Here is a 15,421-nt window from a genome sequence, read left to right as displayed (position 1 = left end):
CCACGAGCGAGTAAAAGACGAAGCGCCCATCTGCGTTCGATGCTGCACGAGACGCTGCACGAGAGTAACCAGCCAACCGAGCGAGCATCTAGGACACGGTGGCCCCTTCCTTCACGGGTTCCTGGATGCGAAGGCACCCTCACGCAAGGCGTCAACGGCGCACTGATGACGTCCGCCGTCCAGTCTCACTCTGCTACCGACGTGGTGACGGCGGGGCTACGCAGCGGGCATCGACCAGCCAGTTTTCCCTCCCGCTGCGTTGGCACCGCAAGGACTGCAGCAGGCCTCCTGGCCACGTCTTCCAGCGCAAGTGCCACCATGACGCCACGTCGCGCTGCACTCTGGGACCCGCATGCAGCACTACCTGGCAACTCCAATGTGCTACCGTGCTTCTGGTTCCGGCACGAAAGGCTGCGCTCCTGCAGAGTCATGGCAAGTGATGCTTATTCATTGGCCACAGGTGTATGTAGCTGCCCTGCCGTCAAGTTGAGTTGATTGGCAGAGGTAGCATGGTGCGTCACACGATAGCTTCATATTGAGTCTCACATGCGCCATGCTGAATTCCTGCCCTTTAATGGTTTGGATATAAAACCTCCTCACAATATTCATCCGGAAGGATGGAACGGTTTCTGATGTAATTTTGTTTATTCATTTTAATCCTAAATTTAGTCTTAGCGTAGGTAATTCTAAGTACGTGTCTATGGCAGCCATTTATCCAGTTTTACAGATATTGAAGAAGAAGAAACGTATAATCAGAGTATTGCCTATGTGTGCAGCCTTGCATCCATCTTTTGTACAGATTTTTTGTCCAAGCAGTGACCTTGCTTCTACGTTTTTAATAAAGACTGAATAATAGTAGAAACTAATATTTGAGGAGGTTATCAGCACTCATGGGAGCTCGAGGTCATGTGTTAGCTAATAGGCGGGAGATAAGGGGTGGGGGGAAATTCCTATCGGGGGCGGCATCAAACACGCTGGTGGAAGATGCATTCGGAGCACGGTAAATAACACCCGGTGGTAAAATCACTGCCAGTGCAGTGCGACTCATCATTGCATTATATTTCCGACACGTAAATCCCGCCCAACCCACGGCAAAAAAAAATGACCTGGGGCCCTATACCGTAAAACTATTCCAATATGTTTTTATTCCAACTGTCTTACGTCAAGGTTGCTTAACCGCCGAGGCAAGCATCACGCGGTGACCTGCAGCGTTGCCTGAACAGCCCAATCACTCTCCTAGTTACTAGGAGGTGACTTTTCTTTGCTTTCAAAATGAATAACATTGCGTACGCTGAGAGAGAGAGGTTCTTGTTTGGGAAGGAAATAATTGGGTTAAAGTGCAGTGCAGTAACTGTCTCTCAGATGAGGACACCTCAACCGCACTGCACTGGGGGGATGGGGTAGAAAAGAGTGGTTAAAGGGAGAGGGAAGCAGCAGCAGCGGTCGAAACACCGTAAGCGCGGGGAGGGGGCTCAGAGGCGATCGGCCAGGGCGATGTCCTCGGCGAACACCAGAATCGCTCGGAAGAGGCGCTTCTGGCTCGAGATGCAGCCAGAGGGGTGCAGCAGATTGTCCACCGTGGCACAGGGAAGTTTGTGCGTACGGTAGACTTTTGCGAGGGCCGCGCGCGCGTTCGAAAAAGTCGGACACTCACACAGTAAATGTTCCAACGTTTCGGTCGCGCCGCAGTCCCGGCAGAGAGGGGAGGGGGCTCCTTGGAGGCGATGCCTCCTCTCGGCGGGCCAGACGGAACCGGTCCGCAGGGCGAGGAGGAAGGCGCGCTCGCGTCTAGTGAAGCCGGCCTCCGGGAGATGGCGTGGCGGGCGTCCCCGCGCAACCCGGTCGTCGGGGTGGCGTAGGGCGAGCTCTCGGCGGATGCTGTGGCGCGCGGCGTCGAACGAGCTGACCCGCCGTGTGATCGGCGTGTTGACAACGTGTGCGCGTCGCGCAAGCTCGTCGACGGCCTCATTCCCGGCGACGCCAACGTGTGATGGCACCCACTGCAGCCGCAGATCCAGTCCCCGCTGCTGCAAGGCATGGAATCTGCAGGCAACACGCTGGGCGAGCAGTGGGGCGCGCTCCTCGAGGAGAAGCTGCTGCAGTGCGGGCCTCGAGTCTGTTAGGATCGCCGCGCGAGCGATGTGCGGCGATTGCTCGAGCGCGTCCGCAGCCAGGTGTAATCCCACGAGCTCAGCGGTGGTGGAGGTGGCTCGGCAGGGCAGGCGGCACTGGGACTCGATGGCGAGGCTCGGGGCGAAGCAAGCAGCAGCCGCAGAGCCGTCCTCGAGTACCGAGCCATCCGTGTACAGGTGCGCTCTCCCTGCCAGGTCGTCCTCTATCCTCGCTGCAGCCTCCTGCACGATGGCGCAGAGAGGCGTGCGTTGCTTGGAGCGGACGCCTGGCAGTTCGAGACACACGTCCAGGGGCACGGCGAGACTCGGTGGCGGCCAGTCTGGTGGTGGAGCCGGCGGATCAGCCACAATGTTCGTGAACAGCTGGAGCATCTTGCCCACTCGTGACGCAGGGAGATCCCGTATGAGCGACAGGATGGGGCTCGTGCCGGGGGCTCTAGTGAGGCGCTCGATGTGGCCGAGCGCGCGGAGATCGGCCGTCAGTGAGGGGGGCCAGGCGCCAGTTTCGGCGAGCGTCTCTGCCACTCTCGACACGCGGGGGAGGCCGTGGCACACACGAAGCACCCTGCGATGGTCGCGGTCAACGGCGCGCCACAGGGAGTCGCGCACATCACAGAGCGGCAGAGCGTAGAACACCCGCGATAGCGCCATCGCTCCATAAACACGGACGGCGAAGGAAGGGGCGCAGCCTTGCCCGCGCGCGAGGAGGCGGCGAACCGCACGTTCCACACGGAGAGAGGCGGCGCGTAGGCGTTTCACTTCCGCGACCCAGGTGAGGCGATGGTCGATGGTTAGACCGAGGTAGGACACCGTCGGTTCCCAGCTTAGTGGCACACCATCGATGAGCACACGGCCGGTGTGGCGGCGTGCGGCAGCGCGAGGGTGCACCATTATCGCCTCACTCTTGGTCGCTGATAGCTCTAGGCCGATGGCACGGAGGAAGCCAGCGACCGAATCCAAAGCTTCCTGTAGTCCGCGTCGCATCTCGGTGATGGCGGACGTCGGCCCCCGGACGTAGAGTGCGACGTCGTCCGCGTACACAACAGCACGCACAGGGAATCGGCCAGCTTTCGGTATGCACTCGATGATGGGAGCGAGGGTGAGGTTAAACAGAAATGGGCTCAACACACTACCCTGAGGCACACCGGTGGTCACTGGCCGAGGCGAGCTGGTGGCCCTGCCGACGCGGACGGCGAACTTCCTGTCGGCCAGGAAAGCCTGGACGTAGGCAAGCAGGTTGCCCGCAACACCGAGCGCACGCACAGCACAGATGACAGATTCGTGCGGGAGAGTGTCGAAAGCGCTGCGTACATCGAGGAGGAGGAGGAACGCGGCCTCTCCGGCGCGCCTGGCTTGTTCCAGCGTGCCGACCACAATAGCGAGGCAGTCTGCAGTGGAGCGCTGTGCTCGGAAACCGCACTGTTCTGGCGGGAGGGCGTCGCGGGCTTGCGCAATCCACTGGAGTCGGTGTAGTGCCATCGCCTCCATGGTCTTTCCCGGCACAGATGTGAGCGAGACCGGCCTGTATGAGGCGAGCTCGCGTGAGGGTTTTCCGCGCTTCAGCACCGGCACCACGACAGCAGAGCGCCACGACTCCGGCAGGGAGCCCTCACGGAAGACGGCATTGTAGGCGTCTAGGAGGTGCTGCCGCTGGGCGTCGTCGAGGTTGCGAAGCATCTGGTGTGTGATGCCGTCTGCTCCGGGGGCGGTGCGGCGTCGCCTGCGGTGCAGGACGCGCTGCTGCTCGTGGAAGGTGAAGTCGTCGCTGCACAGGCTGTCAATCGCCCGCGCGGTATGCGCGCGATCTCCCCCTCCCACGAACACAGCCGTATAGAGCGCCCGCAATGCAGCCGCAGGGACGCCGGGTGCTGTTGAGGCGTTGGCGGCAGCGAAGGAGTCTGCTAGCAGTTCGGCGAGCGCCATCTCGGTGATGCCGCGGGCAACAGCGATGCCGAGAACTGGCCATCGTGGAGTCCTCGGATTCACCATAGAGCGCATGATGCGCCAGCCACGGTGTTGGTTTTGCGGGTCAGCAAGCGACGCGCAAAGTCTAGCCCAGCTGCGGCGGCGCAGCTGCCTGGCATGCCGTCGGCACACAGCGTCCAGTCTGTTATATATGGTCCAGTCAGACGCGGCACTCGTGCGGATGGCGCGGCGCTGGGCACGGCGGCGGGCGGCGCGAATGTTCAACAACTTTATGTCCGGGCAGGGAGTGCCGGCCGGCACAACAACACTCGTCGACGCGCGCCTAGCTGAGTCCGCTATGTGCGCGAAAAAATCGGCGTCGCGCGACCACTCGTCACACAAATCGCGGAAAAGCGACCACCTAACCACAACGCACACGCGAACAACTCCGCGGCTGTGGGAGGTGGGCGATAGGGTGATAGGAAAGTGATCCGATCCGGCAGTGTCCGGTGCGCGTTGCCAGAAATATGAGCAGCGCTCCGAGACAAGTGCCAGATCGATCGACGAGGTTTGTACGCCGCGGCGCACAAACGTGGGCCTCCCGCTGTTTAGGATGGACAGGCCCAGCGTTGACGCGGTGGCAAGGAGCGCTTTACCTCGGAGATCACTGTGACCACCTCCCCAGCTACGGTGGTGAGCGTTAAAGTCCCCACAGACGACACAGTCTGCCGAAAGCGAGGGAATGAGGCGCGTGAGGTAGGTGAAATCGTTCTGCGGGCGGCCGCTGCGACCGCCACCTGGGCGCATGTAGACAGATGCCACAGAGGTGTCGGCGCCGCAGACGCGCACGGTAGCGGCCACGCACTCTACCACAGCACTGCACAGATGGCTTGTGTCGATGAGGACGTGCGGGAGGGTGGCGCGGATGTACAGCGCAACACGGGGGCGCGTCTGCGGATGGGCGCTGTCGTGGCAAGGCGCAGAAGTACAGTGTGCGAAAGCGCACTCACTGGCACTGCTGTAGCCAACGTAACCAGGCAGCGAGACCTCCTCTGCACGCACATACGTCTCCTGGAAGGCGAGGACATCGTAGTCGCACAGAGGAAGATGCTCGACGAGCTCCGAGTGCCGGCAGCGCAGGGAATTGCAGTTCCACTGCAAAATGCGCGGCCGAGGAACACCCTGAGCTCTAACTGCCATGGTGGGTCAGTGCCCCATGGGCGGCGAGAGCAGCGGCACACAGCGTACGAGCAGGCGAGTCGTGCGGCAAAAGTTCCGTGGCGCACTTCAGTGCGGCAGCGAGGAGCGCAATCACTGCGTCGCGCGGGTCAGTGGGAGCCACAGTGACCGCCGGCGAGGGGGTCGACGTGTTGCCTGCGACAGGCGGCCTCGCCGGACGGCCATTCGCGACATCGGCGAACGTGCGGCTGTCGTCGACGCGCGATGAAGCTCGAGGGGCGGCGAGGGGTTGAGGGCCTCGCGGCGCTGTCTTCTCGGCGTCACGGACGATGGCGGCAGCCTGGTGGCGCGTGATCGGCTCGATCGACGACGCGACCGTCTCGGCAATGCGGCGTTCCCGCTGCCAGTGAGAGCAGCGAGGCTCGGTCGCGCTGTGTCGGCCGCCACAGTGGAGGCACTTCGCACTCCTGGCAGTGCAGTCAGCCATCGCATGGCTGCCACCACACCTCAGGCAGCGGCGCGCCGACACGCAGGCCTCGCTGACATGGCCGAAGGCTCCACACAGGCGACACTGCGTGGGGCGGGGCCGCCTTGGGTTGACGGCCCGACGCATCTTGAACAGCGCAATCTCCTGAGGTGGTGTGCTGCCCGAGAAGCGCACGACGAAGTTGGGCCCCGCGCGATAGCAGCCGAGAACGGGCACCGCAGAGTCAATGTTCGTGCGCACAGTGTCCGGGTCGAGGGACGTGTCGACGCCGAAAAGGACACCGGTGCACGAATCCCTTGGGGCTGCTGCAGCACGCACAGGGACATCGCAGATGTCCGCCACCGCTAGAAGGGGTGCCAGTGATGAGTCCGGCAGCGCATCAACGGCTACAACATTCAGCCGAAAGTTGACGCGGACGCGGTGCGCGCCAGCCACCTTCGAGAGTTGTGCCGCGATGGCCTCTTTCGATAATGAACGAAAGTTCCGCTGGCCCACGGGGCGAAACAGCACGGTGTCGCAGGGCTCCCGGATGGGCGCGAGGGCGGCCTCTGCTCGCGAAGTACGGCGGCGGCCGCGTCGGCGGTTTCGCTTTCGGGAGGGGGGCGTGGCACCCGTCGTTGCCCTCGCTGCAGCTGGCATGCTCGGCTGCGCCTTGGGAGAGGGGGTCGCCGGGGCCGGTTTTTCTCCCTCGCTCGTCTTCGCCAGCGGTGGGATTGTATGCGGCACCCGGTGAGGGGCTGGCGGTGGGCCGGGAGGAGGAAGGGAAGGGAAGGTGTCCTCTGTCAGGGGAAGGAGGGGGCCGAGTACACAGCTTGGCCGGCTGTTCCCCGAGGGAGCGGGGTCCTCCTCTCTTGATCTCTCGCCCTCCAAGTCATTGATGGCCACACTTGCCTCCAGGGAGGGGGGCTGTGTAGGAGGCGACTGCTCTGGGGAGGAGGAAATGTAGTCCCGGCTGTCAGTTGAGGAGGAGGGAGACGACGAGGAGGAGGGGGACGACGATGACGTCGCCTCGCTTTCTGGGAGGCTTCCTCCGCTGACCGTGACATTCTCTGAAACCCCCGGCTGCTCTCGAAGTGGGGAGGAGCGGAGGGGGGTCTTCAGAAGGCCTTGGAGCTTTGCGAGCTCGCCAGCGGGTGACGTGCTTGGGTTGGAATGTGCACGTGGCAGGTCCGCAGGGGGAGATGCCGCTTCAGTAGGAAGAGCCGTCTTGCGGCGCTTCGTTTTGCGAGTGGCGGGGGAGGTGGCTGTGCCGGTGCGAGGATGTCGCCCTACACGGTTTGTGCCTCGCTTCTTGATGGGCGCCGCTCGCTTGCGCTTGATGGTCGTAAGCCGCGTTGACGGGCCATCATCCTTGGGGAGCCGGGGCTCTGGCATGAGCCGCGGGGTTGCGGTGAAGAGGAATTCCATGTTCCTCGAGCGGCCAGGAGTGTTGCTGGGCGCGAAGAACAAATCCTCTTCCGCTGCTGGGTCACCCATTAAGGGTGCGCTAGAACGGCGCTACATACCGCGGGAAGTGGATCGAACTGCGTAATTAACTGGAATAAATAACTTATAAAAGGAAATAACTAAAAAGCGAAAATAAAATGAAACGCGGACGGAGCTCAAAACGTGACCTTCTCGGTCGGCTGTCCGAGGCGAACTGCTGCGTACGCTGAAGTGTTTACTTGTAATTGGCTGCAAGGCGGCGAGGAGCACGCTCAAGTGGACAGCGCTGCGATGGGGCCGAGCCACAGCACTGAAAAAATAACCAGATGAAGAGGGTGGTCTCGGCGTCTGCGATTGGTCCACTTTCCCTTACTTTGCTTGCGGTGGCTGGTCGAAAATGTCGGCGTCGTGCTACGGAAGGTTAAGAATGCCGCGAAAACGAAACCGCACCAAAGAAGAGTTGGAACAGCGTGGTCGTAAACGTGCCGAAAGTGGTCAAAAAGGTTAGAGGGCTACGCAAGAAGATTATTATACGCGAATAAACCCATGTTTTCCAGCAGGTGCGAGAAGCCAGTGCCTGTAGGATCGGTGGCAGCCATCTTTTATTCTTTTGAGAACGGGGCAGCCTGCGGCTGTTCAGAAAAAAAAGTTAGTTTCGTTTGGCATTTTAATGCACCTTTAACCTGTACATGTCACTTTGACACAGTGACTATTTGCGGTTTCGCGATGCCGCGAGAAAGGCAGGTAAATACGATACAACCCGATAGCTTTTGACCAATAGCCGAGTGTTAATGGCGAAAAGCCGTCGGTTAGGGAATTAAAATTTTTCTTTTGTTTGGTCAAATCATGCATAATCGGTGTGTACACGTCATATCAGATGGGGAGCTATCGCGGTTTTCGTGATGTCGCGTGACAGACAGGTGAAGGGGGTTGGTCCAAAAAAGTTTTTGAGCAATCGCGGAAGGCCGATTTCAGAATTGGAATAGAAGAGTTTGGAATATCTTTGCCATATTACGCCCCTGGTAGCAAACTGAATAATTTATATGAACGACAAAATAATTTTATGTAATTGGCTGTTTCCTTATGTCTGTGCATAACTGGTCATATATAGACGTCGACTTTATGGTGGCGCGGCTACGCAGCGGGCTTCGACCGACCAGCTTTCGCTCCCGCTGCCCGGGCGCCAGAAGGACTGCAGCAGGTGTCCTGGCCACGTCTTCCAGCGCAAGTGCCGCGATGACGCCATTTCGGGCTGCACTTTGAGATCAGCAGGAGCAGCAGGTGGCCACTCCAGCCTCCTAACGTGCTTCTGGGTCCGGTACGCAAGTCCCAGCACCTGCCGAGCGTTGGCAAGTGGTCTGTCTTCATTCGCCATCAGTGTTAATAGCTGTGCTGCCGTCAATATGATTTCATAGGCACCGATAGTACAGTGCGTCACGTGGTATATCTACATTGAATTGACCGGGGAGTGATCACTTTGTGGTGCTCTCGGGATTCAGTTTGCATTCACCTGATCGAAACCAGGCGCTCTGAACACATTCGCCTGGCCTATTCAGAGCTCCGTGACCCAGCAGAGAGTGTTAGGAGGCGGTGCTGTATGCCTTCAACCTGACAGCGCGACCGAGATCATAGGGAACCTCCATCACAGGGCTACTCTGACGTTTGTGGCACCAGCTAACACGTTTGCTAGGGCACTAATTCTACGGCTCCAATCACGAGACGGCTCTGAATTGCTGTAAATCGACTTGGAGCTCCGTAGGACCCAGTGAGTGTACCATAAGAGACCCCTTGTCGACCTAGGATAGGATAGCATAGGGATAACTTTAATAAAGTGCCGGCAATCGACCGTTTAACGCGTCGTGACGCTGGCCAAGCGTCGACACGGGCTTATATCCTGCTCTGCACTACCCCATTTTGGCCCGTTTGTAGTGGGTCATGAGGCTTGTGCTTTTCGAGCGCACCCCGGGCCTGCTTGACGGCCCATAGTTGTGAGTCCTTGTCTTCAGACTGCAGTGCAGCTTGAAGTTCGGACGGGTAAGTCCTGGAGGTAGCTGCCGTCGGGAACCTGGCACAGTCCCACATGATGTGCCATTGGTCCGCCGGACCCGCTGCACAAACACCGCACGGCTCACTCGGATAGAGCCCTGGGTGAAGCACGTGCAGCATTGCGGGGGCGAGGAGTGACGCGGTCTGTATTTGCCTTAGCCATACGGCCTCGTCCCGACTGAGTGCCGGGTGGGGAGGCGGCATTGTCCGTCGAGCTAAGCGGTAACACTTGGTTACTTCGGCATAACTCGTCAATCTGTCCTTGCTTTCGAATCACCACACCACGGAACGGTCACTCTCGTGGGCACAGAAAGTAAGCGCTTGCGCCGCCGAATGGGCCGTCTCGCTGTGGTTCGGTGAGGATGCACACTCGCCGGCGTGCGCCGGGAACCACTTTAAACGGACGGTGCTGCCGCGGTCTTGAAGTTGGAGCTTGCCGATGATGGCGGCCGCCGGCGCGCTTATTCGCCACTTGGCAAAGTTGCGCACGGCATTACTCGAGTCGCTGAGCACGGTGTGACACTCGGCCTCGGTGATCGCCAGGGCGATGGCAACCTCCTCAGCGTCTGTGGCGTTCGTGCACCGCACGCTCGCTGCCGTTGTCTTGGCGCCGGTAGCCGCCGCAACGACCACAGCCGCAAAGCCTTCCCGCTTGTATTCCGCTGCGTCTACGTACCGGGCGTGCGGGTCTTGGGCGTGTTGTTCGGTGAGAGCCTTGGCCCGCGCCTGCCGCCGTTCTTGGTTGTACTCTGGGTGCGTGTTCTTCGGGATGGGGTTCGCGTAAATGTGGGCCCGCGCCTCATCTGTGATCACGCACGGTTGCCGGCTGGGAGCTTGAGGGTTGTAACCCAGGGACGTTAGTATACTGCAGCCCGTCTTGGTGGTAGAGAGGCGCTCGAATTGCGCGGTGAGCTGCACCTCGGCTATAGACCGTTTTTTCGTAGGCGCCGCCATATTGTGAACGCAGTGGCGCCGCCTATGGTGAAAGCGGTCTTTTGCATGGCAGGTATTTGGCGTTTTTTATTTTATTTTTTTATTTTTTTATTTGGCGTTGCATGGCAGGTTCTGGCGTTTTTTTTCATGGTCGTGCGGTCTATTTAGTATGAGGTGCGTTTTCTACGTGGTAAACGGTTCTGTGAGACGTGCTGAAGTGGTTAAGGCGTCATGGCCGGAACTTCTGCTGGCGTTGAGGTGGATGGAACACGCTGCGCGATATGTGCGTGCATATTTGAGCCTACAATCAGCGTCGGAGTTCAATTGTGTATTTCTGAATGTTCCATTCACTAATGTGACCTTATTTCAGTATTATCCTCTATTTCTAAGCTGCGGTTTAGGAGCCATGAAACATACGCGACGATCTTAACAGCGTGGGTACCGTTCTAGCTACGATAGGAGCTGTACTGCTATACTTTGACAAGCGTTCAAACTGTTCGCTGCAGGTTACAGTGTGTCACTACTTGGTTGGATGCATGAGGTTTCCACCCATGAATAAAATACATTTGGCGAGTAATAGGAGCATACCTTACAGTCTGAATTAAGCTTGTCCAGCAAAGCGACCGTTTACGAACTGCGCGAGCGTCCTGAGTAGTAGTAGGTGCTGGATTACAGATACATTTGTTCTATATAGCGCGTGGTCCAAGCACACGGCATCAGCGGTTATATATTTATAAACGTTGTGCGGCATTAGCCCGTTTTCTCTTGCTTTTTAAAGAGAATGATAACCGAATTTCTTTTTTCGGTTTTGTTCGTTCAGTTCTCTACGACGCACTCACACGTATTACGGAAATGTTGCGCTCAAAAATAGCCATCGCAATCTTTTTATGCGAGCCCTCTCATATATCATGGCTGTATGCAGGCCAAGAAGGCAATGCCGAAGCACACAGCTTATATATGTATCGTGCTGGCTCACCAACTGCAGTGATCGCTGTGTTGAGCAGCGCCATGGGCCTCATGCAGAAAGGCTAGCATAGACATATAGTAATTTCAAGCATACTAGACTTGATATGCGTGAGAACGATGCCAGTGTATCACAAATATTTGATAACGCCTGCCGCTCAGATGTTTCGTAGTTGCCTTAGGTTGGCCGTGCATGCACGAACATGTGCTCTTATATTATATGTTTTACTCCCTACGCCAATCGATCAGACAGTGAGCTGATTTACAATTTATTGTTGGTAATACAGAGACGCCGGTTTTCTTTGTTGAATTAAAATCGATATTAGCAAAATAGTAAACAGCACATACGCGCACACCGCGGCTGATTTTGCGCGTCACATTTTTGCGCCCCCAAGACATATTTGCCATTGCTGCTCCCCCACATATTTGACATTGCTGCCTACAGTAGTTACCGATGCACCGAAAGGCTTCCCTGACGCCCTTATATGAACGAACATGGCGTAAATTTCACAAAGTAAGATCTAAAACATCACGAAATCGTTCCGCAGCACGCGACAGCATTACTTTCAAGCAGCGCCGCGCCGGATCGCCCAAGGCAGAGAGGAGGAAAGGCTCCCCGGGCGCCCTATCCTCCTCGCCCGATGAAACGGTCTATTTCTTCTAGGGAGTTATGGACAAAAAATTGAATGACATTTCAAACGTTGAATTTTATTTTTAGAATTTGGTGCCTTTGATTAGAGAATCTTCAGCATGTCTTTTTTTCTTAATTACGGCGTTTTACAGGGCAGTACCACGATCTTATTATGTTGACGACTCCTGAATAATTTTCACCTCCTGGTGGTCTTTAGCGTGGACCTAAGCCTAACTGTACGGGTTTTGTCGCATTTCGCATCCATCTAAATGCACCCGCCATGTTCGGGATTCGTTCCCGCGACCTCGTGCTTTACAGCGCATTACCATAGCCACTAAGCAACCACGCCGGGTTACAGCGAGTCTGTATAAGTCATTCTCACCGTTCGACAAAGAAACCTTAAATCAAAGAAGTGCCTGCTTGCTTAGTCAACAATATACGCCTTTTTTACATATGTTTCTTCCATTCAGTAAACACCGGACACCACGATAAGAAAAAAAATAATATTAGCAGCCTTAGCTTCATGGGCAGCTACTTTTGCCGCGAAAGCGAAGGCTACGGAACCAAATCGTGACTTTTGCACGACTGCAGGAAGAAGTCCGGCATTACTGTTGACGCTTCCTTATGCTAAAGAAACACACCGTCTTGTTTTTTCAAAGCACATAAATTAGAACAGTGCGTAAAAGTCAACAGTAAGCGACTGATATTTTATGGGTTTTTGTTAGTGTTCCCTGTTTAGCTCTCACATACTCTGAACAGAGCCCATGTGGGCGTCCGTCAAAATCAAAATGGCAAACACAAAATGGCGGCCGCGTCTTCTGGTGTGTGTTGGTCGCTTGGTGTCCCGCCTGTCAATTGATTCCCAGATGGTCAAAATTAATGTGGAGTGTCTTCCGCTATGGCATGCCTCATAATCAAATAGAGGTTTTTCCACGTAAACCCTCCAGAATTCAATTATTCCGCCCTCTGAGCTCAGCTGGAGAGGCTGATGACCAACATGAACAACGAAATACAGTTGAGGCAAACAAAACACGTTTTTACATCGCACACGCGGAAACCAGCTCAACCCGTCTGGAAATAACAACCGTCGACGGCGGCGTCAGTTGCGAGTTCGACATGATACGGCCACTTCGCGGCTCAGTGTACAGGCTGCTTTGCTGCCTGTTCAGAAATCGATAGATACAGACTGTATAAACATCGATTAGCTTCTAAAATTCATGCCGAGATGATGGTATCTGCCAGAAATGAAATGAATGAGTCTTTTAACGTCGGTAAAAATCAAAGCCGAAGCCTGTGCCACACTCGATCACCGGGACTCCGCCGCATACGAATACACAAGCAAAAAACTCAACACCCATAGCCTTCGGTTCGTGGCGCAGAGTAGTCGTCAGCGAGTACTGAATCGGCGAGTATTGTCAGCGAATACTGAGCGTGAATTGGTTTCGATGTACCTTTAGTTGTTCATTTTCTGCTCCTTTATTGTTGTTCGCTTTAAGGGCTGGCCCAGGACCGTCACAACCTCTTACTGTACTGTTTAACTACGTATATGATATATTGTCCCATGTCCTTTAACCACCTACATGTGGAGGCTTGCGCTATGTATGAAATAAAAATAATAATTTCCCGCAGTGGTTGTCCAGTGGCTAAGGGGTTGCACCGCTCAGTCCGAGGTCGCCATTTCGATCCTTGCCGAGGCGGTCGCTTTCCGAAGGGGGGCGCAATGCAACAACGGCCACGCATACCGTGACTTGGGTGCGCGTTGAAGAACCCCACCGGGTCGAAATTCACTGCGAAGTACACTCACTACGGTCTGACTTATAATAATTTCGTAGATTTGCCTCGCAAAATGTCCGAATCTAATATTAAAAAAAAAGACTTAGTAACGGACTGCATCATGATTAAATCCAATACCAGGAAGAATTCTCTGAAAACGGCTGTGCTCTGTTGTGGTTGCACCGTCTGACTAGATGTACTGGCAAAACTTTTCCTTCCCGTTTGATGATGTGCTCGCCGGGGCCCTCAAATCATTTAAGCATGCAGTTATTACAGCCAAGGGTAAAATGGTCGTGTGTACGCATCCGTAAGCGTTCTAATCTCTGACGGCCAACGTGCCGCGAATGCGTTGCGGGAGTTTTGTTCCGACGGTTTCGTAAGGGTGAATTACAAGTAAATTTACACTATGAGTATTCTGCAGGCGATCCATTTATTGGTAACTTATTCGCTCTTTTTGCGAACTTCCTAGAAAACTTCGAATTTCCACCTGATGCATTGTGTCCGAACTACGTGCGAGATAGCTGAACGCATAAGTTTAGTGAACTACACAAAACTAGACCCTTGCCGCATAAGAACAAAAAAATAACTACATATACCCCTAAATATAATATTTTGCTATATGTCATGTGCTAAAGCGAGTATAGTTAAAGTGCGCTATTCTCAACTGTCGTCATACCTCAAAGGCCAATGAGTGTTAGGAACAGCTTCGACTCCATTTGTGTTGAAACCATCATCAACAACAACAGCAAAGGCTCAGAGTCCTTCCACTCTGTGAAGAAGGATGACCAGCGAGGTTGTGTTTGTGGGCCACCTAATGGCGAACTACAACTACGCCACGGGTCGGCGCGGCACTGCACTACCTTCGGGATCGGGCAGCGTATGGAGATTTTTCAGTCTACACATGGACACGATTCTGGGTGAACTAGCCTTGAACAGCTTCGGTGCGATCAGCTGAAAAATTGGTTACGTCTTCTTGTTTTGAAATAATTAATGAAATAATTAATGACGACTAGGAACGCGGGAGCAGTGGCACGAGCGCCTTCGTGCGGTTTCGGCCCCGCGACCTGGTGCTCAGCAGACCAATACCATAGAGACTAAGTAACAACGGCGGGTGAGGGAGAGTCGTCGCCAAACGCTAGAACGGCATGTTGCTCGTTAACGACCATGCGCGCATGTCCGGTTACCTGCATGCGGAAAAATCGGCGACTTTGCTCGGCCCAATTTCTTTGCAATTGACCTGTGCACTTCGACACTCGTCGCCGTCCTCGAGCGAGATTTTAATCCAACGAACACTTCTTTCTACACATTTTTTTTAAAAACTGAATGTAAGACCCACGGGGATGGCTGGTTAATACTTGACCCTCGCAGTGTCCCGACCTGCCGGCGTGCTGGCCTTCGGCGACTCTGCGGTGGCTGCCCAATGCCGGAGAATCGCACGCAGCAGCAGCACCACGAGCAGCGCGCAGTTCGCCGGGTGCATCGCTTGCTGCGGCTGTTTCACCTCCAGCGGTCCAGTGTTGCCGAACGAGGTCACGTGCACTACTCTTTCTCTAGAAAGAGTACGCGTGCGTGGCCAGGACGTTTATGTTAACGCTTTTGCTTTCGTAATGCGTCAATTTTGTTCTTCTACTTCGATTATTTATCAATAAATGTGGTTTTGATTGTCTACTCGCGTGACGTCTATGCTGAAACGCTGTCGTTAACTGAGAAGAGGTGATTTCACGACGTGCCGAAGTCTCTCCTGTCCTGTACCCTTACTAACGACAATCGCAAAGACGGTGTACAACTACTGAGATGATTACAATGTGTTTCGCGGTCGTATACGTGTACCGTCACGTACCGGTATACTACTGTGCATAAATGCAGCAAACGGTGTTAAAGCAAGAGCAAGAGCGACACAGCAGTCATAGTGCAACTTTCACGGCGGGTATCTGGAAACTGGTGCCA

General features: G+C 55.4%; 1 long non-coding RNA gene across 1 annotated transcript; it reads left to right on the top strand.

Moving 5' to 3' along the window:
- The first annotated feature begins 292 nt into the window (after positions 1–292).
- Positions 293–15,142, top strand: LOC135913485 (uncharacterized). Its single transcript, XR_010568037.1, has 3 exons — positions 293–432; positions 8,271–8,477; positions 14,843–15,142. It is a non-coding gene; the product is annotated as an uncharacterized lncRNA (long non-coding RNA).
- Positions 15,143–15,421: the final 279 nt, after the last annotated feature.

The sequence above is a fragment of the Dermacentor albipictus genome, unplaced genomic scaffold, assembly GCF_038994185.2.
Source record: "Dermacentor albipictus isolate Rhodes 1998 colony unplaced genomic scaffold, USDA_Dalb.pri_finalv2 scaffold_14, whole genome shotgun sequence".
Lineage (NCBI taxonomy): Eukaryota > Metazoa > Arthropoda > Arachnida > Ixodida > Ixodidae > Dermacentor > Dermacentor albipictus.
This window is presented reverse-complemented; position numbering and strand designations above follow the sequence as displayed.